Below are 26,227 nucleotides of genomic sequence, written 5' to 3'. Positions count from 1 at the left end.
TGGTCCGGACCCATGTAGGGTCGTCACCAAGGGGTTGCTTTGTCTTTGTCCTGAGCACACACTTGTCCCTTGGAGGAAACCATATAGGAGGTGAGTCCCTACTCTAGGCTCTCTGCTTGGGCCCCATCAGGAAGCCCCTCGGCCCTACACATGGGCCCAGGGGTCCTGGCAACTGCACTGGGGGACTTTGGGCTCCTGCTCCTCATGGGCGCCCGCAGAGGCCTCTCCAGGACTATGGATCTGGAGGAGCGTCTCGTGGGCTCTTCTGGACAGCTGGGGCTGGCCTGCTTTCTCCCTCCGGCAGACAGGCACTGGCTTCCCGTGAGACAACCAGCCTCCCGTTGGAGACCACCGAGGCCTCCCAACAGGCACCCCAGGCTGACCTGGCAGACTGGCTTAGGAGGCTTCTTGGGGTCAGGTGCGGTCAAGACAGGCCCCTCCTTCACTGGCCCATGCATGGCCATCTCTATTCCCTGCAGCTCTGTTGCAAGGTGCGGTTCAGAGCAGACAAAGAGCAGTCGGAAGCCAAGTCTTGTTTGTCTCTGCTTCCTTCCAAACACAGCATCAACCCGTTTCTTTTTGAGAGTCATCTCTGATCTTGGTTTTAAACGGTGTCTGTCACTTAGCTGACCCTGGATGGCTGCCCTGGGCTCTGCACCGAGCACCGACCCACACTGCTGGTGCTCCTGTGGTGCTCCTCATGCCTGCTCTGCTCTGCCTGGGATCTGAGGGCCAGCGGCACCTCAGGCAGATCAGCCTCCTTCAAATTGCCTGGCCAGTGTCTCTCCGAGTCCATCACCCTGCATCTTTCCTGAAGGTGATCTCACCGTCCAAACCAAGTGGTAGACAATAGCCTTCAGCCCCCGTGAGTAACCCCTGCGAATGTCTCCCTGCACACCCTGTTGCAAGCCTGGTGTGTCCACTGCTTATGCTGCCCCGTCCTGCCCCGTCCTGCCCCTGGGGCATGCTCAGGGAGGCATGCTGTGCTTCTCCTCTCCCTCAGCCCCCGTTCCTGTGTGGCTACTGTGCTTGGGGTCTCTGCTGCACAGGCAGAAGCGTCCTTGTCTGTGTTTCCATGGGGGAAACACTGAGAAAGGAACTGAGGCTCCGTAGAGTAGGCAGGGTCTGATTTAGCCAGTACTGGTGAATCTCCCTGCAGACTGCCAGTCCAGCTTACAGCTCCTCCACCTGCACACCCACGCCTGACTGCAGGCCGGTGATCTCCTCTGACCTGACAGGGGCTGGCTGTCCGCTGCCGACCCAGGTCTCTGGCGCGTGGCTGCCATCCGCTCTGCAGTGCTGTGCTCCTCTGCTCTTCCTGAGGGCTGCTTCCTTGTGCAGAGTGGCGAGCGCCTCCCTCACTCCTGCAGGGACTCCCACGCTCAGGTCACCCCAGACTTGCCATTGCCCGGTCACTCAGACTGCAGCCTCCATCTGCCCCCGGGGCTCCCTGCTGTGCTCCCACGTCCTTCTCCCTGCCCCAGGATTGGAAAGCAATCTTCCTTTCCTCTGTCCCTTCTTCATCTGGCCTTTCCCTCTGTGGGAGTCAGTTCTGTCGATGGCGGGCGGGCGGGGTCTAGGAAATCCTGCACCTCCAGGCAGACCCCAGCTCCTGGTGGCCTCTGGCTGTGCCCCTCCGCACAGACGGTTTGACCTGGAGTCACAGTGGTGTCCTTGTTGTGTTTCTGCCACTTTCCCCAACCTGCTGGGACCCCAGGGCCACACCCCAGCTGCCAGGTGACAGCCCTGCAGAAGTGAATCTCAGCTGTGGTTCTTTCTCCTGTAGGAGCCAGGCTGAGCCCAGGGAGCCCCATCCAGCCCTCTGTGGGACACCCACTCACATGTCAGTGCACCCACACGCTCCCAGGACCCCACCCTCCTGCAGGAACCATGCTGGTCCCCGGGGCCCGGGGCCCACACAGGCGGGCTCCATGCCAGTGAGGTGCCATGGGCACACACCTACTGCCCCTCACCCCGTCAACCCTGCCCCCAAGCTGGCCTCCTGTGCCCAGTCCTGGTGCCAGAAGAGCTGTCCCCAAGTGGCGCCAATCCCCTGCACCCCCGTGTCCCTGGAGAACCTCTATTTCTGCCCCATCCCACCCTACGCCTAGAGCCACCTCAGAACACAGTCCCCTTGCCTTGGTTCTCCTTCTTCCCACGTCGCCACAGTCTGCTTTCCAGTCATGTGGACGACGCCAGAGGCCAGGCCAGACCACAAGTGCTGGCCCGAACCCTGGCAGGAAAGAGCTGCCTCACTTGGATGGTTGTGCTGCAGACTCCAGCCAGGGCACAGCTGGAGCCATGGCTGAGGTCTGAGGCAAGGCCTGGGCAGCGACCCACAGGGGCTGCCCACTCCGCACACCTCGCTGCTCTGCTGTGCCAGGGCACATGTCAGCCCCTTACACACTCACCCTGCACTTGGGTGTGGATGCAGACAGCATCCGCTGCACTGCATGTGGCCCCTGGCACACCACAGTGTTTACACTTGCTGCTTCTTACTTGCCAAGCTGTGGGCTCCAACCACACTCCTGCAAGGGTGCCCCACCTATGAGTCTGCACGAGGAGCCCCTTACACACTCAGGCAGAGGGCCTCTCTGCGTGTGGGTCAGCACGTGGAGCCCCTTACACACTCATGCAGAGGGCGTCTCTGTGTGTGGGTCAGCACGTGGAGCCCCTTACACACTCAGGCAGAGGGCCTCTCTGTGTGTGGGTCAGCACGAGGAGCCCCTTACACACTCAGGCAGAGGGCGTCTCTGTGTGTGGGTCAGCACGAGGAGCCCCTTACACACTCAGGCAGAGGGCCTCTCTGCGTGTGGGTCAGCACGTGGAGCCCCTTACACACTCACGTAGATGGCGTCTCTGTGTGGGGGTCAGCACGTGGAGCCCCTTACACACTCACATAGATGGTGTCTCTGTGTGTGGGTCAGCATGTGGAGCCCCTTACACACTCACGTAGATGGCGTCTCTGTGTGGGGGTCAGCACGTGGAGCCCCTTACACACTCACATAGATGGTGTCTCTGTGTGTGGGTCAGCACGTGGAGCCCCTTACACACTCACATAGATGGTGTCTCTGTGTGTGGGTCAGCACGTGGAGCCCCTTACACACTCATGCAGAGGGCCTCTCTGTGTGTGGGTCAGCACGTGGAGCCCCTTACACACTCAGGCAGAGGGCCTCTCTGTGTGTGGGTCAGCACGTGGAGCACCTTACACACTCAGGCAGAGGGCGTCTCTGTGTGTGGGTCAGCACGTGGAGCCCCTTACACACTCAGGCAGAGGGCGTCTCTGTGTGTGGGTCAGCACGTGGAGCCCCTTACACACTCATGTAGATGGCGTCTCTGTGTGGGGGTCTGCTGGTGGAGCCCCTTACATACTCATGCAGATGGCGTCTCTGTGTGTGGGTCAGCACGTGGAGACCCTTACACACTCATGCAGATGGCGTCTCTGTGTGTAGGTCTGCACGAGGATCCCCTTACATACTCATGCAGATGGCGTCTCTGTGTGTGGGTCAGCACGTGGAGCCCCTTACACACTCAGGCAGAGGGCCTCTCTGTGTGTGGGTCAGAACATGGAACCCCTTACACAGTCACGTAGAGGGCCTCTCTGTGTGGGGGTGTGCTGGTGGAGCCCCTTACACACTCATGCAGAGGGCTTCTCTGTGTAGGGGGTCTGCACAAGGATCCCCTTACATACTCATGCAGAGGGCATTTCTGTGTGTGGGTTTGCACATGGAGACCCTTACACACTCATGCAGATGGCATCTCTGTGTGGGGGGGTCTGCAGTGGAGCCCCTTACACACTCATGCAGAGGGCGTCTCTGTGTGTGGGTCAGCACGTGGAGACCCTTACACACTCAGGCAGAGGGCCTCTCTGTGTGTGGGTCAGCACGTGGAGACCCTTACACACTCAGGCAGAGGGCCTCTCTGTGTGTGGGTCAGCACGTGGAGCCCCTTACACACTCATGCAGATGGCGTCTCTGTGTGTGGGTCAGCACGTGGAGACCCTTACACACTCACATAGATGGTGTCTCTGTGTGGGGGTCAGCACGTGGAGCCCCTTACACACTAACATAGATGGTGTCTCTGTGTGTGGGTCAGCACGTGGAGCCCCTTACACACTCAGGCAGAGGGCCTCTCTGTGTGTGGGTCAGCACGAGGAGCCCCTTACACACTCAGGCAGAGGGCGTCTCTGTGTGTGGGTCAGCACGAGGAGCCCCTTACACACTCAGGCAGAGGGCCTCTCTGTGTGTGGGTCAGCACGAGGAGCCCCTTACACACTCAGGCAGAGGGCCTCTCTGTGTGTGGGTCAGAACATGGAACCCCTTACACAGTCACGTAGAGGGCGTCTCTGTGTGTGGGTCAGCACGTGGAGACCCTTACACACTCAGGCAGAGGGCCTCTCTGTGTGGAGGTCAGAACATGGAACCCCTTACACAGTCACATAGAGGGCCTCTCTGTGTGGGGGTCTTTGCCACGGAACATGCTGGATTCAGATCCCTGGTTTGGGGGGAGGAACCCCAAGCTCAGGCTCTGAGGGAAGGGCCTCAGGTATCCCTGACTCTGCGTGGGGAGGTCAGTGGATGTCCGGAGCCGGGGAGAGGCTCTCTGTGGAACCCCCAGGGCGTCAGTTCCACTACCAGTTCTTGACCTTCTCCTTCCTGTCCTTCTGTGTCCTTTCCTCTCACTCCCAGCCCCGTGGAGTCCTCTAGGGCTGGCCAGACGCTGCTCTGTGCTCTCGCCCAGGAGGGCAGGCTCTCTCCTTTCTTCTGTCAGCCAGACACCACCCTGCCTCCTACCTGTCCTGCAGGTGTCTCAGATCTGAGTGTGCCTGTGCCCCTGAAGCCTGGGAGCACAGAGACCTCGCCCTGGCCTCAGGTCAAGCCATGTTCCATCTGCCCTCAAGGCTCAACCCAGCCCCAGCACCAAAGACCCTCCACCCTGAGCCTGGACCCAGGATGGGGAGGGCGCCTGGAACAGTTTTAGGGTGGAGTAGGCTTGGCTCAGTTCTGGGGATCTGCCTGCCTTGGGTTTCTGTCCCCAGCTACAGTGCAGTGACAGGCTCTGGTCAATGCCCATGGGCTAGTCCAACCTGGCAAGCCCACCCCAGGGTCTCCACCTCCCGGACAGCAGGAGCTTCCTTCCCTGAATCATTGACAGCTCCGGGCACAACACTCCTGGAAGGAAGGCGTGTCCCTGTGCTCTGTCCAGGAGGCAATGGCGGATGCAGTCTCACTCACGACCCATGATCCTAGGAGTCACCAGGGAAGGAAGGAAGGAAGGGAAGGCCACACTCTGCCTGTGCCCACGGGAGCCCTGGCCCTCGGGCCCACTCCCTCCACCTCCTCCCCTGCCCAGCCCTCCCAGGAGGGGGGAGCCCTCTGCACCCCCCAGGAGGCCCCTTCCCACCTCTCTGCAGCTCTCCTGCTGCCTCCGGCACCACTCTGTGAGGCAGCCTCGGCCTCCACCTTGGACACTCACAGGTCCTCCAGCCACGGCCTCTGGGCTGGCAGCACAGGGCTTCCACCTGGCACAGCTGGCAGCCTGGCATCCCTCCCTCCCCCCCGGATGGCAGGCAGCACTGGGTCCTGGGAGGCAGGGCTCAGAGTTCCCACCGGGCAGGGAAGCTGGGCCAGGAGAGGAGGAGGCCTTGCTTGGCTCCTGAGTCCGATTCTGTGACTAGATGAACTCCGGAGCCTCCCCTCTGCCCACCACCTGCTTCCTAAAAATAGCCGTCTCTGTATTTAGAACTGAAGAAAGCGGCTGGGCCTGGGCTGCCCCGGGGAGGGCCTCCTGGCTGGGATCCAGCAGGGGGTGGGGGCTGAGCCCATGGCGATGCTCCGTGCTCTCACCCAGGAGGGCAGGCTCTCTCCTGCAGAGTGGACCCAGGGCTGGGGCCCAGCAGACCTGCTCCAGATGACCACTGGCCCCTGCAGGCCTCAGTCCCCCAAGTCGGGACCAGGCCTCCACCCTGCTCTTTGCCTCTGCAGGAGTGTGGGACCTGTCCTGGCCCCAAGTGGGACACCTTCATGATCAATGAGCACAGTGTCCCCAAGGGAAGAAGACGCTCTTCCCTCCTCCCTCTGTCCCCTCCTCCCCATCCTCCCTCTCTGTCCTCCTGTTCTGTCCTCACCGTCCCATGGGTTAAATGGCAGCTGCACTCGTCCTGTCTGACAGCCCCGCGCTGGTCCCCTGGGTGTATTTTCAGCACTGTCCGAGCTCTGACTTCGACCTTCTCCTTCCAATCCCAGGCCTAGAACCTGGGATCAGCTGGAGCTTGCACGGGTGCCTGGAGGAGGAGCACTTGAGAATGGAGGGACCTCAGGCCCTGGTGATCCTCCTGCTCTCTGCGCTCCCCTCAGCGACTTGTCTGTGCCTGGAGGGTTTTGTGGGACCGCAGCACCAGGGCCATGGTAGTCCACTGGAGTTGATCCTGGAGCCCTCAGGCAGCCAGTGCAGGGAGGGTGGTGCAGGGTGCAGCCCAGGCTGGAGCTGCCCGTCCCCTCCAGGGTGAAGGGGCTCTGTGCCCACCTGGCTGGGAGCCTTGTGGAAGAGCCAAAAGTCCCGTCTTTAAAAATGGCCCTTATTTGCATATTTCTCCCCCCAAAAAACACACCAAGCCACATCTTACTGGATCCCAGCGGGTGGATCGTGGGGGAGCCCAGAGCCCCTGGAGCCCACAGAGACCTGCTCCCAGAACTGTTGTCTGTGCCCAGTGCTCAGCTGCCTTCAAAATGCAAACCCAGTGCGTGGCTTCCAGACCTATATTTTTACTTCAAAATCTATCTTGATGACTTTTCCATTTTATTAACTATACTTGTACCCATTTCTCAAGGGCCGGTGTGTTAACAGACCCTGTCCTGGGGGAGCCTGTGTGTTAACAGCCCCCCTGTCCTGGGGGGATCCTGTGTGTTAGCCCCCCTGTCCTGGGGGAGCCTGTGTGTTAGCCCCTGTCCTGGGGGGATCCTGTGTGTTATCCCCTCTCCTGGGGGAGCCTGTGTGTTAGCCCCTGTCCTGGGGGAGCCCGTGTGTTAGCCCCTGTCCTGGGGGAGCCCATGTGTTAGCCCCCCCTGTCCTGGGGGAGCCTGTGTGTTAGCCCCTGTCCTGGGGGGATCCTGTGTGTTAGCCCCCCCTGTCCTGGGGGAGCCTGTGTGTTAGCCCCTGTCCTGGGGGAGCCTGTGTGTTAGCCCCTGTCCTGGGGGAGGCTGTGTGTTAGCCCCTGTCCTGGGGGGATCCTGTGTGTTATCCCCTCTCCTGGGGGAGCCTGTGTGTTAGCCCCTGTCCTGGGGGAGCCCGTGTGTTAGCCCCCCCTGTCCTGGGGGAGCCTGTGTGTTAGCCCCTGTCCTGGGGAGCCCTGTGTTATCCCCTGTCCTGGGGGAGCCCATGTGTTAGCCCCCCCTGTCCTGGGGGAGCCTGTGTGTTAGCCCCTGTCCTGGGGGGATCCTGTGTGTTAGCCCCCCTGTCCTGGGGGAGCCTGTGTGTTAACAGCCCCCCTGTCCTGGGGGGAGCCTGTGTGTTAACAGCCCCCCTGTCCTGGGGGGATCCTGTGTGTTAGCCCCCCTGTCCTGGGGGATCCTGTGTGTTATCCCCTGTCCTGGGGGAGCCTGTGTGTTAGCCCCTGTCCTGGGGGAGCCTGTGTGTTAGCCCCTGTCCTGGGGGAGCCTTGTGTTAGCCCCTGTCCTGGGGGATCCTGTGTGTTAGCCCCTGTCCTGGGGGATCCTGTGTGTTAGCCCCTGTCCTGGGGGAGCCTGTGTGTTATCCCCTGTCCTGGGGGAGCCTGTGTGTTAGCCCCTGTCCTGGGGGAGCCTGTGTGTTAGCCCCTGTCCTGGGGGAGCCTTGTGTTAGCCCCTGTCCTGGGGGATCCTGTGTGTTAGCCCCTGTCCTGGGGGATCCTGTGTGTTAGCCCCTGTCCTGGGGGATCCTGTGTGTTAGCCCCTGTCCTGGGGGAGGCTGTGTGTTATCCCCTGTCCTGGGGGAACCTGTGTGTTAGTCCCCCTGTCCTGGGGGAGCCTGTCTGTCCTGGGGGGTGCCTGCTGCCCCTCTGTGTGCTGTTGTCATTCTCCCTCTGCTGTTCATGCTACCATGCTGGAACAGGCTTGGGGTACGCGTCTCCCTGGGAGCAGCAACAGGCTGGCTACAGGGGATGCATGTGGGCTCCCGCCCTGACTTCCCTGTGGCCTTGCTGACCATGGCGCCTGCCTTGGTGTTGCTGGGTGGTTGGGCTTGGTGGAGGCTGGGCTTGGTGGAGGCTGGGCCAGGTGAGGCTGGGCCAGGTGGAGGCTGGGCTTGGCATCGACCGCCCACCACAGCTGCAGGCTCCCGCTGTGTGCGCCTGCAGCCTCAGGACCTCTGCCCATACCATGCAGTGCTGGCGGCCTCTGGGCCTCTTGCAAGTCAGGTCTAATCCCAGACTCTGCATTCTCTACAGCTGCCATCTGCCATTCCCACGTGGTCTGACGCCTATGGCTGGTGCCGCCCGAGGCTCATGGTTTGGAGGACTGTCCCACCATGCGCAGCACAGGGCCCTGGAACACTGCAGCACCTCGGATCCCACCAAAGCAAAGAGGCTCTCAGCTTCCAGTTTCCTGGCCCGACTTATGGTAGGTAGGTTTCATGACCCGTCTTCCCCACAGATTGATGGGGCTTGTTGTTGTTTGTCGGTGTCTCTAATTCCCATGAAATGTGATTTATTCTAAAATCGACACACAAGGTAAAAACTGGGTAGAGTCAGATTGTCCTTTAAAACACAAACACTACTCTGCCAACCAGAACACCCTTACACACGGATTTCACCCCTTCTCCTGCCCGTGCGGAAAGATCCCAGCTGAACGTGACCTTGCCTGGCTAAAGGCCACCAGAGTTGGTATTTTGCCCTTAGCAGGCACTTCCCTACAAAAATGTCCTTTAGGAAAGTGTGGGGCCTCAGACGCAGAACTCAATCATACCCCACCTGGATGCTAGGCCTCCCTCCCCTCCTCCCCTGCCGTGAACGTGACCTGGGGCGAAGCTCACGGCTTCTCAACTGTCCGATTTTCCTGGGGTACAGAGCCCCTTCCTTCCAGTCTCACTTTCGTTAGGAGTTGCACTGAGTTCATAGGCATTCTAGCGAGAACGGACATCTTTTTAAGACATCAGGCTCCCTGTCCACGGGCAGCACTGAGTTCAGCCTCTTGCACACGGCATTGTGAATTCAGAGCCCTCTGGGCATGCGGCACTGTGAGTTCAGAGCACCGAGACTTGGGGGCCCTCTGTGGTGTGCCCACAGAACCTGGAGGAGGCTGGTGCTGTTGTGAATGTGTCTCACCCTCACTGAGTGTCCCACTTGGTTATTGGGCTACACACTCTGCAACCGCGAGGTTCCTGAATCTAGAGATGCTTGAGGAACTGTCTCTCGGCCCTGATTCACCAGTGTTGGGTCTGATGCTTCTGGTTCCCCACTTTCATGATCCGACTCATGCAGATAAGCAGCCCCGCCTCTGTTCCCAGGTCTTCATGGCCCGGTGAGGGCGGCCACCTGTTTTCACTGTTGGGGGACACCCTGGCACTGACCCCATCTTCACAAGGACCTTTTCTTCCTCATAGAAGAGCTCTGGTGGTGCAGCACAGAGCTTCCCTGAGGCCGGGCTCTCTGTCCCCAGCTTCCTGAGTCTGTTCTGAACTGTTCCAATAACTGCATGCTGGAGCAGCACCGTGCGTGGCTGCTCCATCCAGGCCGCCCCGAGGTTTCCTAAGGCTGAGCTGCCTGGTGCTCCCGAGAGGGCCCACTGGACGGCACGTCTCTTCTGAAACACAATGCTGGACTTAGATGTGTTTTATTTAGGAATTTTGGCTTTCTTCTCATGGACTGTCGCCTTGTGGTTTGGGAGTCATGACCATGCTGGCCATACACCTATCTTCCTACTCTCCGGCGGACCTGGCCCTGTAGCCTGGACTCTGAGTCAGGAGCGCCTTTTTTATTTTGCGGGCAGTGCGTCCATTCTGTCAGCATTTCCAGGCCCATCAGCGCCGCAGTCGGTGGTAACTGTGTCTCACTTCTGCTGTGCCCACTCGAGCTGGTCTCCACTGCGGCGTGCAGCCCATGCCCTCTCTTCTCCTTTCCTGTTTGCAGTCCCTGCATTGGGTATTTGCATTTCTTCCTCTGAAGCTTGACAGACCGTTAAGAAGAGACGGGCCTCAGAGTCCTTGCTCTTCCCACTTGGCACCTGTACCCTGTGTGCTCCGGGTCAAGGCTGGGTGCCTTTGCAGTGTCCCTCTGGCTCTGTGGACCCGCTCTGTTGGTCTTCAGCTATGGAACCGAGTGTCCCCAGGGCTTTGCCACATCCACCCACAGGTGAGCACAGGTCGAGTGCTGCAGTCCATCCCTCAGGCATCCAGACAGGGAGGCAGAGACGCGGGTAAAGCACCCCATGGCCGTGGCCACAGCTGCTGACCTCCGGGAAGCCAGGGCCACAGCACTCTGCCACCAGCTCCCAGCCAGCCCAGCCCTCACTCCACCTGCCAAACACAATGCGTCCGTCTCCCTGGCCCCTCATGGCCTGGGCTCCAGGGTCCCCTTCCTGGAGTCCCTCAGCAGCTCTGGATTTGTGCACACCAGGGGCCATCTGGTCAGCAGGGCTTCACACCCTGCAGCGAGGGCCTCCATTCTGAAACAGACAGAAATGAGGGTAACAGAAAACTGTCACCTCCTGCCTCCCTCCACTGCCTGGGGCAGGGCCACACACTACGTCCTGATTGATGGCTCCTCTCTCTCCTCCAAACCCACCTTGCTGGAAGCAGAGGCTGATCCAGATTGTAGAGGGCCGGAAACTTACACAATTTGGAAGCTCCTTTTTTTAAGAAAAACAAATCCAAATTGTGAGCATAAGAATCTCTCTCTGAAGAATTGTGGGTGATAGGTGCCAAGGTGCACTAATTAGTGCTGTTCCAAGTGCAACCTATGGAAAGCCAACTTAATCCCTCTCAGAAGAAAGAACAAGGGTGATGGCCTGCCACTGGCCTCTGGAGAAGGCCAGGCCAGCCCGGAGGAAGGCAGCAGGCAGCCGGGCCACAGCAACGTGGCCCCCGGTGGACCCCAGGGCCCGGGGTTCTTCCTGGACTCCTCTTTCTGACTGGGAAACGAGGTCTTGGAGGGTAAGGAGCATGGCAGCCTGCAAGGAGCGAAAGCCAAGGTCTCAGCACAGCCCTGGGCACAGACGCGGGGGCCAGCCAGGAGGTCGTGCTGCAGCCTGTAGGCCACCTCCACTACCCTCCTCTGCTCCGGGCACCTGCGCCCTTCCCCCACCCTCGGCCTCCACCACAGGACGCTGATTGCCACCAGCAGCCCAGACACTCAACTCAGCTTCCCCATGACAGAGAGTGTCTGACGGGCTGGGCTCTCCGTCAGAGCCCAGGGAAGCGGTCTGCTGGCCCTCTCCGGTTGGCGGTGGTGACATGCAGGAGGCTGACCATGAGAGCTGGGCCTGCTCCTGCTCCCGTATGCTGCGGAGGCCCAGACCCCACGGAGGGGACGTCGTCCTTCGCAGAGGGAGCTGAGCTGCCCCTCCCGGCTGAGCCCTGTCTGCGCCCTAGCCTGAGGCCTGCCAGGCTTCTCTAAAGCATGACGTGGCCCCAGCTTTGCCCATGAGAAAGGGCCCCCAATGGGCCGCACTTTCAATGATGCTGTTTTATGACCTAAGACTCCGTTGGCTTCCTGAGCTCTGTGAGACAAAGAGGAACTCCCTCCACCAAGACCCCTCCCATCAGCTCCTGGAAGGGGCCGTGGCCTCCTGCCCGATTCCCAGCCCTCGCCCCTGCTCCTCGAAGGTCACCAACACCTCTTTGGCGGTGACATCCTGGGTGTTTCCTTGAAGGCTCTGTCTCCTGACGCCTCTACAAACGTTGCTGTGCACACTCTGCAGCTGTGGCGCTCCGCGGTGTTCTGCAGCCACCCTGGGCAGGGCCTCCTCCGCGCTCTGCCCGCCCTGGTGCTGCGTTCCCAGGACGGTCAGTGGCTGCCTCTGACAGGCCTGGAGGCCGCAGGGGTGCACAGCACCTGCTGTCCCTCTGCAGGGACGTTCTCCTGGTCTGTTCTGCCGTTGTGTCGGGTTCCCCAGGTGCTCCGAGGCTGCTGCACGTGAGTGACTGGCCGAGAGGCCCCCAGCCAGGAGGACGCCCTGTGGACCACAGCCCCTTGCTGGCGGCATCCACGCACCAGGAACAGCATTTTCACGCAAATCTGGCTGTTGGCGTGTTCCCCGTCCACTTTCCACATGAAGAGACTGAGGCCCCCAGTGCCTGACCTCCTCAGAGTGGGGCACCAGCAGCAGTAAAGCGTCACTTCCCTCTGGGCCCCACAGGACATACCACGGACTGTCCTGGTCAACAGGGAAGCCATCAAGTCTCCTGCCTGCAAATCCCTAATCCGTGAAACCAAACATGAAATTCGGGCCTGGCAAAGACCTAGAAGGTTAAGAAGTTATTGAACACTGTTCAATTCAGCAAAGAAATAATCAGTAATGCCTAGGAATCTGTATTTCTTCAAAATACACCTAGATAACAATTAATGATTTTAATTTTTAATAAACATTTACTTTTTAAATGAGTTCCTGATCTTGATTTCTGATAACAAAAGCCCTTTATCAAGAACACCAGTATTTCAGCAACAGCCATGAACAGAGCCCTCGTTCAGCTGGCTGTGATGGTCCCAATGAGGGGAGAGAGCAGAGAGCACAAGCAAGGTTGCCAAGCTGCATCCTGAGGACCAGGGCCACAGGGGCCACTGCAGGGGTCCCAGCGCCCTGGCTGCAGGCACCCTCCAGGTGATGCCCAGGAGGCTGGGAGCTCCTTGGGAGCAGAGCAGAGCCCAAGTGCGGGTCCTCAGCTCGGCGCAGGCTCCTGGTCCGAGACCTTCTCCACGGTCAGAGAAATGCACTCCTCACCAGGGGCAAAGTGGGGGGTGCACATGGGCCTCCTGCCCCAGCACACTGGGTTCCCTCACCCATGCTGCTGTCACCTAGCTGCCTGTCCTAAGTCCAGAAGATGCTCCACTCCTTGCAGGAGAGAATGGGTCTCTTCCATCCTGCCAGGGTTCAGCTCATTTTTGTTGGATGGAACCAAATCCAAGGTCTTCAACTGCTGAGAGCCAGAGCCCAGTCGGAATGACGCAGGGTATTTTTGCCACAAGGAGTGGTTGAGAGGTGCCAGCAAGCCATTGAGATGATGATGGTTATGTTGAGCTGTGTATTCAATTGTATATTAGACCCCTGCTGTCCGCCTGGGCCTGCTACTTTGGAGTTCTCGTGGGGATTCCCGGAGAGTTCCCATGGGTTGGGGAAGTGCGGGAGGAGGGATTTCTGGTTGGTGTGTGGTGTGTCCCAGGAGAAGGCCGCGTGCGTGGCCTTCGCGGGAGTGCGGAAAATAAAGGAGTTCCTGTTTTGAACCTACAAGGCTGTGTGGCGGCTCGGTTATTTTGTGCCCAGCCAGACTGCGGCATTCAACCACCAAGACAGAGGCCAGAGACCCCCTTCCCCTTGAGGCACACCCATGCAAGACGTGGACTATGCCGCTCACAGGCCAGGAGCATCTAGTTAGTCCCAGTTGGCCACGTGAAACCCCAATGCAGGAGGCCTGGGAAAGAGGCTCAGTGCTAGAGGCCAGTGCAGGAATCCTATCCCTGGACTCTGGTGTCCCTCTGCCTGAGTGGGAGGCCAGCACAGTGTGCACTGTACTGTTGGCCTGGGCAAGTCTGGACCAGCCTAAGGCAAGTTCCTTCAGTGCAAATCAGGGAGGGACGGACTGTGTACATTTGTGAGGATGACCAGAGGTAGCTTCCATCATGCACTAAGATGCCAGTGGTGTAGACTGGAAACAGGGGATGATTTTTCCAAAGTCATGCCAGAAAGACGGTCTACCCAGTGTCCGCCTGGGCCTCCTCCACAGAGAGTCTGCCCACGACCCTGCCCAGGGCTCCTGCAGAGTGACTTTTGCTTCTTTTTAGGAAACATGGAACTTTAAGGCCGGTTTTACTCAAGTGGGCTGAGCTGACCTCTGTTGCTGGTCAGCCTACAGGCCCTGACCAGTACCAGCTCACACTTCTAGGGTCTGTTCTAACTTTTCCTGGGACCTTGTTCCTTCTGCACAGCAGCCCTGGGACAGCTGGCCCCCACCACTGTCCCACAGGCACACACAGCAAGTGGGCCAGAGGGCAGGCACTAGACCTCGGTGGTGAGTGTGGACAGTGAATAGGGACACAGGGCCTTCCCAGCGTCTGCTTCCCACCAGTTTCTGGGAAACTCACCCCAACTTCCTGAACACGTCTGGTGAAGAGCCAGGAGGAGGACCACTGCCCTCTGCATCTGCTGCCCACGGCCCCAGCACCACAGTCCTCGTTGCCCTTGTAGGAAGGCCCAGGAGGCACGGTGGAGCAGAGGGCCGGGACTCAGAAACCAGCAGCTGCCCACAGCTTTCCGCGGACAGCAGCACTTACCAAGGAAGGGCAGCTGCCAGGGCAGGGTGAGGGCCAAGGCACGAGTGTGCAGGAGTCACGGGGCCTGGCACACCAGGAAGCTCTGCGTAGTGGCATGAAGGCGGGTGCCTATGGCTCCAATTGCCATCTCTGGTTGACTGAGCAATGAGCACCGGAGGGTAGAGTCGAAATCCAGCTGAGCCTTGGGGAGGACCCTTGGCAGCCACAGCCTTCCCCACACCTCCCTCCAGAGCAGGCCGCCTCGTGCCCTGCAGATGCCGGCACTAATCCGAGAGTCCCTCCAGTCCCCAGAGTGCTGCCAATTAGAGGGTGTACAGGGACCGGGTTTAGCTCTTCCACTGATGTCCCTCCCCTCCTGAAGGCCACTGTAATGACGACTTCTTGTCACCAGGCAAGAATCGCCCAGCAGCAGGCAGCAGGGATTGCTAGGACCTGGGGAAGGCTAGGGGTGAGATGGGCCCTGCCCTGGAGTCTCCAGCAGTCAGGAGTGCAACCCTCAGCTGCAGGAATCCCAGGGCCCTGCGCCGCTACAGCCAGGGTCAGTCCCACGCTCTCTGGTCTTCAGAAACATCGATCCCAACCCGGCACCCAGTGTCCTTCTCAGCAGAAGACTCAGCTCCCTTAGGACTGCCTTGAGGATCTGCGAGCAGCCCCTGGGTGGGGTGGGAAGAGACGACCTGTGGGATGGCCCGGGTTGGCCCTGGGGCTGCATCTGTACACCAGAGCTGTGAGGTTTCTGTTAGGATATCACCAGCAAAGTCCAGTTTTTAAATGATTTCCTCGTGGAGAAATGTATTTTGGAGCACTTATTCCATGTCCAGAAGAAAGCTGTACTGAAGTTGGCTGCCAGCCCCATGTACCTCCCGGACTGTCCACAGTGGCTACCCAAGTCAGCTACCAAGCTGGAGAGTCCTCCTGTGCCTCCAGGGAGTCTCAGCTCTCCTGAGCACCTGTGATGAGGTGCAGAGAAGGCCCTGTGCCACCCTGCACTCTGATGGGCACCCAGACGTGGCCCCAGACCCCTGCCAGCGAGAAGTCTTAGATTCTGGAAACCTCAATGTGGCCAAGAGGGTTTTGCAGAGGTCCGCAGCGGTTCTACTAGAAAGGCTGTGCTTTTGTTTCTTCCAAAACAGAAGAACACAGAACACCCAGTGGACCTTGACAAGCTAGGGACCCTCCTCTAGGCCGCTCCCCTCCTCTCCTCCCAAGGGTCTCCCCCGTGGGGTCCTGGCGAAGGCCAACTGCAGAGGTCAGAGCATGAGGTCCTAAGAAGACTGGCCAGATGGCTCCTGCTGGGCGGCCCGGCCGTCTGTCCTGTCCAGGTGCCTCCCAGGCAAATCAGCAAGGGCAGCACCCCTGGAACAGGTCGCAGGGGTGCCTGTGGAAGGCAGCAGGGGAGACACAGGGACAGAGGCACACACGGCACGGGGTTCCAGTCTTTCTTCCTGTGTCAAATCAGAGCTGCAACTTGGGACACCCCGGTGCCCAGAAGGGAGCCCAGAGCTCGACAGCCGTGAACGCGTGGTAGTCCCTGCCATCCCAGCAAGAGGACATGTCTGCGGAGGTGTTGAGCACGCTTGGCGTCCACACCTGCATGGATGAGGGTCGGCACCTTAATGCTGCCGTCTGCTGTGGGAACCTGGTGCCGAGGGGAAGGGGCCCGCACTGGGTGGGACTTGTGGGTCTCCCATCTCCTGCGTCTGACGGTGCCCTCAGGCCTGGCTTGTTCTTGGTGTCTAACCTGGGTCACGGAGAGGGCCTGCCCTGCCTCTTCCTTGCCCACTCCCAGGTCCCTGTGCCTGGCAGACCATCTGCCTCCACCTGACAGATTGTAGCAAGCTCAAGCCCAGTTGCCCCGACTGGTCCCCTGAAGCTGTCACCAGAAGCCTCAGACCTCTCTCCCAAGGAAGGTCCTCCCTGGCTCCTCACGTGCCCTCTCATGCCTGTCCCTTCTCCTTATCTAATCTTCCTGCTGAGGCCCAGCCTCCAGCCTCCACAGCCCTCCTCCTCTTCTTCCTCTTGCCTGGGATTCTGCACATGGTGCATCTGCCTGGGCGGTACCCTTCTCCTCGCCTGCTCTAGCTCTCGTTTTAATGTGCTTCTTCGGAGCTGCCTCTCTGGTCCAGGCAGGGAGAACCCAGGCAGGGTCAAGCTACAGTTCTAGCTGTGGCCTTGGGGCCCCTGCTTTACTGTGATCCTCCAGTTTGGGTCACCTGAAGTCTTGTCAAATGCACTTGGGTTCAGAAAGTCTGGGGTGAGGCTCAAGGATATGTCTCCCTAACAAAGGGTCAGGTGGCCCCCAAGGCTGCTGGTCGGGGACCACACACTGAGTGTCCTGGCCCAGGAGGCCTGCATCCTGCAGCTACCTCCAGGGAGGAGAGACAGCCATGGAGGAGCATCTGTACCCAGCTGGACTCGGCAGAGTCCTTGAGCACAGCTGCCCAGCTCCCTGGGCTGTGGTGGTCTTCTGGAGACGGGACAGGTCTGTGCCAGGTTCCACCCTGCTGCAGCCCCTCCGTGTGGTAAACCATGAGAAGGGCAGAGCCCCACCTGGGAGGACCATGGCTGCCCACTCCTCCATACTCCCAGGCTCTGGCCTCACTGCTGAGTAGGAGGTGGCCCAACCCAGCCTGTCCCTTGAGTCCCCTGGGACCAGCGGGGCATCTGGAACGTCCTCCTCTATTAAGCCCTGGCTGAAGGCCTGCCTGCCCACAGCACCAGGATCCTCGGCAAGCCGCCATAGGCCGCAGGAACAGGAAATGGAGGAGAAAATCTCCTGTTTTGTAAACATGGTGCTGGATTTTAAGGAGAATGAACTCAAAGCTAAGAGGCCGTGCAGGCCCCAGGGTCTCTATGAGGAATGGGCTCTGACCTACTCCCTTCCGCTTGGGGCAGGAGCTAAGTGAGTCTCTGAGGCATGTGGACACACAATAGAATCCAGAGTATAGCATCACAGATGGGGTGAAAGTCCACTTCCAGGACCCTCCTGCAGACCCTCCTGCCTGGTGCCTTGGGGAGATAGCAGCCACGAGCACCACTGTGCACTTTGGAGGCAAGCGGTGCTGTGTGCACTACCCGGCTCAAGGTCAGCACCTGTTACCTGGTCCAGGCACCTCCACACTCGGCAGCTCAGGGCAAGAGGGGTCCCCTGTAAGTCCCTCCAGCAACAACAGCCTCTGCTTAAATCCCAGCTGGCAACTCATGCCCCGGGCAGCCGTGGTTACAGACCCCCAGAGCTTAGGTGTGCCAAGCTAGGCAGAAGCTGCACTGTGCTGCAGCTAGACACCCACAGCTCTCTCCCATTCTGGGGAGGTGACCACTTCTCTATCCAGGTGGCAATGGCTGTGCTCAGCTCAGCTCACGGGCCCTAGTAGCAGCACCCAGCCCTTGGCAGAGCTGGGGGAGAACAGGAGAAAGGGAGGGAGGCTGGGGGATTTCCAGGGAGTCTATCCACTCCACAAACAAGAGCAAACGACATGCCAATCTGTATCTGAACATTCAGGTGTTTTCCTGCCAGGTGGCAACCTGGAACAGGGCTGTGGTGCCTTCCAGGGGCCTCGCCAGGCTGGCTGGGTCAAGGAGAAGCCACTGTTGTTGGCTGTGGCTTTTCCCATGCACATTCCTCCTCAGAGGACATCTCTGTCAAGTTAACTTAATATTTCCTCCATTTAGCAGTCCACAATGAGCTGCCGTCTCCCTGTGGGAGCCAGCCCTCCCCAGCTGCTGGGCTTGGGGCTTTCCGGGTCCAAAACAGGCCAGGGCGGGCAGGCCAGCAAGCTGAGGAGCCGAGTTCTCAACACAGCAGCCTTAGCTGCCTCTCCCCGGAGCCTCTTTCCCCAGGGAGAGGAGGCCAGCACCTCTGCAGCCCCCTCCTCTCCCGGCCTCTGGCTCCGCCTGGCCCCGCCCCTCACCCCCCCACCCTGTGCTCCCTAGTTTAGGACTCTGGTTCTGCCTGGACTTAGAAGCAGCAGCAGCAGACACAGGTGTGTGTTCTTGCTGACAAGACCATGGAAGTGGCCTTTCCAGGTGCAGCAGGGGACACCCAGAGCTCCCAGCACCACCTCTCTGGGGCCCACAGACGCCCACTCCAGCTTGTCTCCTGGAACGTGGCACAGCTGCATCACTCGGGCTGTGACCTGGAGTCTGGGCCTTCCACTCACCAATGCACCTTGATTCTGACAGCCGTCCTTCCTGCTGCTGGGGTGCCATGGCACGGGTGTGCCCGTGTGCTGCCCATTCACCCGGGGGACCCCTGAGCTCAGTCTGTGCTTATATCACAAATACAGTTGCAGTGGACATCAGCCTGTGGTGCCAGACAGGGGTCAGTCCTTGCCTCCCTGAAGCAGGCACAGTGGAGTGGGCTTCGGTCCCCTGGCAGGCTTGTCCAGCTACAGTGGACGTCAGCCTCTCCTGCGCCCCGTGGCAGCTTGGGCTGGGCTCTCTAGCTGCTCTGTGTCCTGTTGGCAGGTGATGGTGCGGCGGGTCACGGTGCCCGTGAACAGGCGGGCACTGAGCTTCTTTCCACATGCTCTTTGCATCTGAACATCTTCTTGCTGAAGGGTCTGAGAAGCGTTTTGCCCATCTGGGGTTGTCTTCTTACTGTTGCGCCTCGATTGTTCTTTATATGTTGGCTACAAGGCTTCGGACGTATATGTGATTTGTCTAACTTGTCTTTTCATTCACAGAACATTTCCTTTTCTTTGTTTTGGTTTTGAAGCCTGGGGATTGAACCCCGGGAGCTCCGTTACTGAGCCAATCCCCAGCCATTCTTTACTTTTTATTTTGAAACAGGGTCTTGCTAAGTAGCTGAGGCTGGCCTCAAACCTGTGATCCTCAGCCTCCTGAGTCACAGATGTGTCCCCTTCTATGGTGTGCTAGATTTTTTCATTTTAATACAGTTGAGTTTGTCGATTTCTATGGAACTGTGCTTTGAATATCCAGATTCTGAAGGTTTTCTCCTCTTTTCTTCTAGAGGGTTCATAGTCTGCCATTCACATATGCGCTTGTGGCACATTTGGTGTTGATTCAATGAGGTTCAAGGATGTGTCAACAATCATTTCTTTGCAACTGCATTTGCAACTGTTCCCCAAGCCTTCGTTGAAAGATTTCCTCTCTTTACTGAGGTACTTCTGAACCTCTGTCAAACCCTCACTGGCCGCATCTGTGTGGGCCTATTTCTGGGCTGTCTGTTCTGTTCCACGCCTTCGTCTGGGCCAGTACCAGACTGTGCTGATTATGCAGCCTTAGAATCGGGCAGTGTGACTCCCGTGGCTGTTGGTTACTCTTTCTGCGGCCCCACCACATGTTAGAATCCGCTTCTCTACGGCAAACCTGACTGGCTCCTGACATGGAGAGCTGGCCGCTGCGCGCTGTGTTCTCCAGTGACTCAGGCGTCAGAGGCACAGCAGCCTCGCCTCCTCAGTCTCCGAATCCTGTCCTCTGGCCTTCCCAGCCTACACAGACTTAACACCGACTCGTGCACCTTTTAGTGCACTTATAAGTTGCCCCCTTACTTTAATTTCAGTTGCTGTCTGCTCATCACTATTATAGGGAATTGGGACTGATTTCCACATGGCCCTGTGTCCTACCAACCCGCTAAATTCACAAACTCCATCACGGCTCTCTGTGGGTTTCTTGGGCTTTCGCATGTGGAGGACGGTGCCATCTGTGAATATGGACGCTCCTGCCTTTCACTCCCGGGCTGGCTCTTCCCGCACATGGCACAAGGGGGAACCCAGAGCCGGCCCCCTTGTCTCCTCAGTCCTAGGGCCAGCGTCTGAGACTCCCTTAACGGGAGGCCAGGCCTCCTGCTGCTCTGGCTTACAGCATGGTGGGGGATGTCAGGAGATTTCCCTGCGAGGGTCGAGGGTCGTTCAGCCTCCCGCGTTTCTCAGGCTGCCTGCCGTCAGCGTCAGAACCGTAGGTGGCCCTTGATCTTGGGGCGCCATCTGCCTTTCTCCAGGGCCACCCTGGAGTGCGGGGTCTGTAGAGTGGTGATCCTGCTCCCTTGTGGTTCTTGTGTTGTCTTCAGACTGTGTTGGTTTGGTGTTTGGAGTGAGGGTGTTGGGCTCTTCCGGGGCTGGGACCGGCCTCTGAGCCTGCATAACTGATGTGTCTCTCTGACCATCCTGAGGACAGGTGCATGCACAGGGCTCTGCATCCGTGTCCCGGCTGGACCTTCTCACCCTGCGGGCTCCGTGGTGACGCTCACTGACCCCTGTGCCTGGAGACTCTTTGTGTCTTCTGTTCTTCCTCAGAACCGTAAGAGCATCGCGGATCCACTCTACCAAAGGGCCAGCTGTGGGCGGATCCACTCTACCAAAGGGCCAGCTGTGGGCGGATCCACTCTACCAAAGGGCCAGCTGTGGGCTCCACACACTTTTCTATATTGTTTTCAGGGTTTGATATAAACTTCTGCTGTTATGTTTTTTCCTGAGTTTTTTTTTTTCTTTTCTCTAATTGTTGGAATTGAAGATTCAGTTACTGTTTTGAGTTCTTTTTTTCTGCTGTGAGCATTTAATGCAGTACTTTTCCCTAAAAACCCTGCCTTTGCTGTAACCCATAATTTTGAAACATTATATTTCATTTTCATAGTTTTCTAATATTTTCCAATTTCTCTTGCAAGTTTTTTGACCCGAGGATTCTTTAGAAGTGTCTGGTTTGGTTTTTGATGGGTGATGCCTTCCATGTGTCTCTGTTGTTGGTAGCTCGTCCACACCAGCGTGGCCAGAGAGCATCGTCCACTCACACACACCCAGCAGTCCGGGGGTCAGACAAAGGGGTCAGCCCAGCCAGGTGGCTTTTCCACTCCTCTGCGACGTTGTGGGTGGTCTGTTTACTGGTCTGCTTACTGATTCCGAGTGTGTTGAAGTCACGGATTCTGACTGTGGATCCGTGGATTCTGACTGTTCCAGGGCCGTGGGTGCTGGCATTGTGTGGTTTGGAATCTGGGGCTAGGTACGCGCTCAGGACTGCAGTGCGCTGTGGGTTCCTTGACCGTGTTACATGGGACCTTCTCCACCCGGCAGTCTCTTTGCCGGGGAGCTCACAGGTCTTGGGCCCCTGGCTCCCCTGTCTGTTGGCTCGTGTGTCTTCCCAGCCCTGCCCCTGCAGGCCAGCCGTGTCACTGTGCCCTACAGACAGCTCTGTGGTCGTGTTGCTCATGCGTCGTCTGTCAATGGTGTTTTGGTCATTGTCACTTAATGTAGTTGTGGCGTCTGGATCCAGAGCTGCCGGTTCCTTACTGTTCTGTGTTTCCCTGTGGGTTGGTCCTCTGCTGCCTCCTTGGTCTGCTCATTGGATGGTTCTATTTTGGTTTGGTCGTGTTCCTGCTCTCTCTCTGACCTGGGTGACCAGTGGTGGCTCGAGGCTGCCCTGCAGACACCCAGCTTTCTGCCACTGTTGTTGATAGCTCGTCTACACCATCGGGGCCACTGGAACCACTGGAAGCCCTGCAGGCCCCTGGCCCCTCCCTCTGTGCTGTACCTTCTGCGCCTCTTCCAGGAGCCGCGTGAGGCAGCAGGGCCAGGCTGAACACCGGAGGGCGAGAGGACTCTGTCCCACCTGCTCGCTGCTGGCACCTGCGGCCTTTCCTGCCCGCGGGCCCTGCTGACCTGATTCTGCTGCTGAGGCCCAGCCCTGAGAGGCTCCCAAGCTCTGGAGCCTGTCACTCCCTTCCTGAAGGTGCCCTCCTGGACGAGTTCTGGTTGACGGCCTGCCGCAGTCTGGCTGGGCACAATCAGGAGCCACTTGTCAAAAGAAACTAACTTTATTTTTAGAACCACACACGCCAAACAAAACAGCCTCTCAGGAAAAACCCTCAGAGCCCCAACTGCCAACACCGGCTTCCCACAAGCCTCTCTCCCACACCAGCTTCTCTCCACCTCCCACAATCCTCCTGCTCTTGAGGCCGATTGGCTGGGTCACGTGGGCGGAGCCAAAAAAGTCCCCCAATGAGCAGCTCCGTGGTCTGAAAGGGCAGGGAAACAGCCCAATGAGCATCACCGCAGAGGAGCCAATCAGCTAGATGTTGCTGGGGCCGAGGAGCCAATCAGCTAGATGTTGCTGGGGCCACTGTGAGCCAATCATCAGCCGGCAGCTGGAAGTTTGCTGGCAGCTGGAAGTTTGCTGGGGCCCCTTTGGCTGTGGCTCTCAACATCTCCCCCTCTCTGTTTAAACAACAAGCATGTGGCTTAGGAACCGTGCCTGCCTTAGGTTGTCCAATAGTACATATGGTCCTTACCCTTTAGGTTGGTACCATTGCAATTGGATCTTACCCGTCATTGACTACCGGTCCAGTATACAGCCACACCTGTGGAGAGGTCTTTGTACCAGCGGGGGGGGGTGAGGTTCTTTGCCTCACCTCTGTTGGCCCCCAAATTTTAGCTGGACGATCATGACAAGCAGAAGGGAGGAAGATACACCAAGCCAATTGACGGCTCCTTTTGGAAAAATTGTACCACCGATGACATCATCAGCAAAAATACCCCAACACTACCACAAGTCGCTGCACCAACAGATAGTTCACAATGCATACAGGTGAGTTCACAATGTGTCCAGGCAAGTTCTGCAAGCAGTTCAGTGATGGCTATTGTAGAAGCTGTAGATTGGTTTTATCTTTGACTTCACCAGCACTGGGATGAAGATAGGAATTCTGGCAATAATGGCTAAAGAAAAAATTATGTAACATTCCAGAAGGCACTAAAAGAAAACAATTTTCTTAACAATTTACATTGTCTTCACCGGCACTGGGATGAAGATAGGAATTCTGGCAATAATGGCTAAAGAAAAAATTATGTAACATTACAGAAGGCACTAAAAGAAAACAATTTTCTTAACAATTTACATTATCTTTAAGAGAATTATTAAATATAATGAAAAGGAAAGGTGAAAGTAAACAAACAGATCTGTTAACCTTCTTTTTTGTTTACATATTAAAACAATCCTCAACAGTTGTTTACCCAATTTAAATTAAACCATATAAATCACGTGAAAAAAAATTTGGATCCATTTTATCATGAGCGCTCATCATATATGATATATGGACATACATACATTCAAACATATAACACAAAACACAAGTGTGCACACATAATATAATACATACAACACATAACATTATAGTAAAGGCCTTATAACTTTTTACAGGTGAAATCTCCATTGCAATGTTTAAAAACTCTATAGTCAAAAAATAGAACTGATCAGCAAAACATTAACCTAGGTCTGTATGAGCTCAAAAAACAAAATAGAACTTCATGATATGGCAAAGGGCAATAATAAAATAGATATTGAAAAAAGCATCCTGGTTCTGTTGCAGATGTAAGAATAGCCAAACTGGAGTTTTGGATATCAGTTGTTATGGATTTGAGCCAAATCATCTTCTTTTTGGTCTGTAGAAATCGCTTTAGTTAATCTTTCTGGAATCCAAATCGGCTGCTGTTCTCCCTGTGGAAACACATAAACAGACCCCCGACTCCAGACAATTACTGGGTCAGGACCTTTCCATTGTCCTGTTAGAATATCCTTCCAAAGTACCTTGGGCTTATGCACATTTTTTGGACACATATGCCTTTCCGCAGCACTAAGTCCTGATGAATCCAAATTTTAAAAGTTTAGAGTAAAAAGGGTTATTTTAAGTTTATCTTTGGGGAATATATACCCCTTCCCAATTCCTTCTTTTTGCTTTAATAAGTACATTTTAATAGTTTGATGAGCTCTTTCAACTATGCCTTGTCCCTGTGGATTGTATGGGATTCCTGTTATATGAGTAATGCCAAATGTTGAGCAAAATTGTTTAAAAGAGGTAGAAGTATAACCAGGGGCATTATCTGTTTTTAACTGTTTTGGAACACCCACAGTGGCAAAATTTTGTAAGCAATGAGCTATAACATCTTTAGTTTTTTCTCCGGCATGAAGGGAGCCCATCAAAAATCCAGAAGAAGTATCAACTGTAACATGCAAATATTTTAATTTTCCAAATTCTGGCAAGTGTGTGACGTCCATCTGCCAAATATGGTTAGGTATCAATCCTCTAGGATTGACTCCAAGATTAACTTGTGGTAAAAAGGTCACACAATTTTGACATTGTTTTATTATTTGTCTAGCTTGTTCCTTAGTTATTTTAAAACACTTTTGTAAAGTATTAGCATTGACATGGAACTTTTTATGAAAATTTGTTGCTTCTTCTAGTGTAGGAAAAATATGTATGTCATGTGTAGTTTTATCTGCTAAATCATTGCCCAAACTAAGGGCTCCAGGCAATCCTGTATGTGCCCTGATATGTCCTATAACGAATGGATCTTTTCTGTCCCAGATTAGACTTTGTATAGTGGAAAGCAAAGAGAAAACAGTAGAAGAAGGGGAAATCCTACCAGCATCTTCAAGAGATACTATAGCATTAACTACATACTGACTATCAGAAAATAAATTAAATACAGAATCTTTAAACATCACAAAAGCTTGTAAAACTGCATTAAGCTCTACCTTTTGAGCTGATTGTTTGGGTACTAAAAATGTAAAAGTTTGATCATGGGTAACTACTGCTGCTGTACCATTATTTGATCCATCAGTGAATATATTTGGAGCATTCATGATAGGTGTTTTTCTTGTCATTTTTTGAAAAATTGCAGGATGCGATGACCAAAAAGACAATAAAGGATTAGATGGTAAGTGGTTATCAAATGAAACATTAGATTTGCACATGATTATTGCCCAAGTATTTAACTCATTAGCTAACTCATCAATTTGATTCATAGTATATGGAGTAATAATTTTATTGGGAGAAATTCCAAACACTCCCTTTGCTGCTTTTATTCCTTTGAGCATTAATTGTCCTACAGCCTCAGGATACCTAGTAAGAATAGTGTTAGGAGAATAAGATAAATGTATCCATAATAATGGACCTTCTTGCCAAAATACTCCTGTAGGAATATTTTTTGTTGGTAGTACAATAAATAATAAAGGCAAACTTATCAATTCTATCCAAATGCATATTTTCCATATATGTTTCAATGATTTTTAATGCCTTTCTTGCTTCAGGCGTTAACATTCGGGGTGAATTTGGATCTGATGGACCTTTTAGGATATCAAATAAAGGTCCCAACTCTCCTGTTGGTATACCTAAATAAGGCCTTATCCAATTTATGTCTCCTAATAACTTTTGAAAGTCATTAAGTGATTTGAGTTGATCTACTCGTATTTGAATTTTTGGTGGACGGACCATGGTTGAGGATAATAGAACTCCTAAATAATTAATTGGAAAATTTAATTGTACTTTATCTATTGCTATCTCTAGATTATAATTTTTTAATAAGTTTGTAAGTGTGGCATAACATTCTAGCAATGTGTTTTTATCTTTGTGTGCTAATAATACATCATCCATATAGTGAAATATTTGTAGTTCAGGATTTTGATTTCTAAGTGGCTGGATTGCTTTGTTAACATAAATTTGACACATAGTTGGGCTGTTAGCCATCCCTTGAGGGAGTACTTTCCATTCATATCTCTGATCAGGACCTTCATGATTCAGTGCAGGGATAGTAAATGCAAAATGTGGACTATCCTCAGGATGAATTGGAATTGAAAAAAAACAATCTTTAATATCTATAACTAAAACATACCAGGTTTTTGGCAAAGCAGACAACTGAGGAATCCCTGATTGAGCAGGTCCCATAATAACCATCTCATTATTAATGGCTCTTAAATCTTGCAATAATCTCCATTTACCAGATTTCTTTTTGATGACAAAAATGGGAGTATTATGGGGAGATA

The sequence above is a fragment of the Marmota monax genome, unplaced genomic scaffold (assembly GCF_021218885.2).
Source record: "Marmota monax isolate L192 unplaced genomic scaffold, Marmota_monax_Labrador192_F-V1.1 WCK01_AAM20220418_F8-fsc00083, whole genome shotgun sequence".
Classification (NCBI taxonomy): Eukaryota; Metazoa; Chordata; class Mammalia; order Rodentia; family Sciuridae; genus Marmota; species Marmota monax.
Note: the sequence above shows the minus strand (reverse complement) of the source record.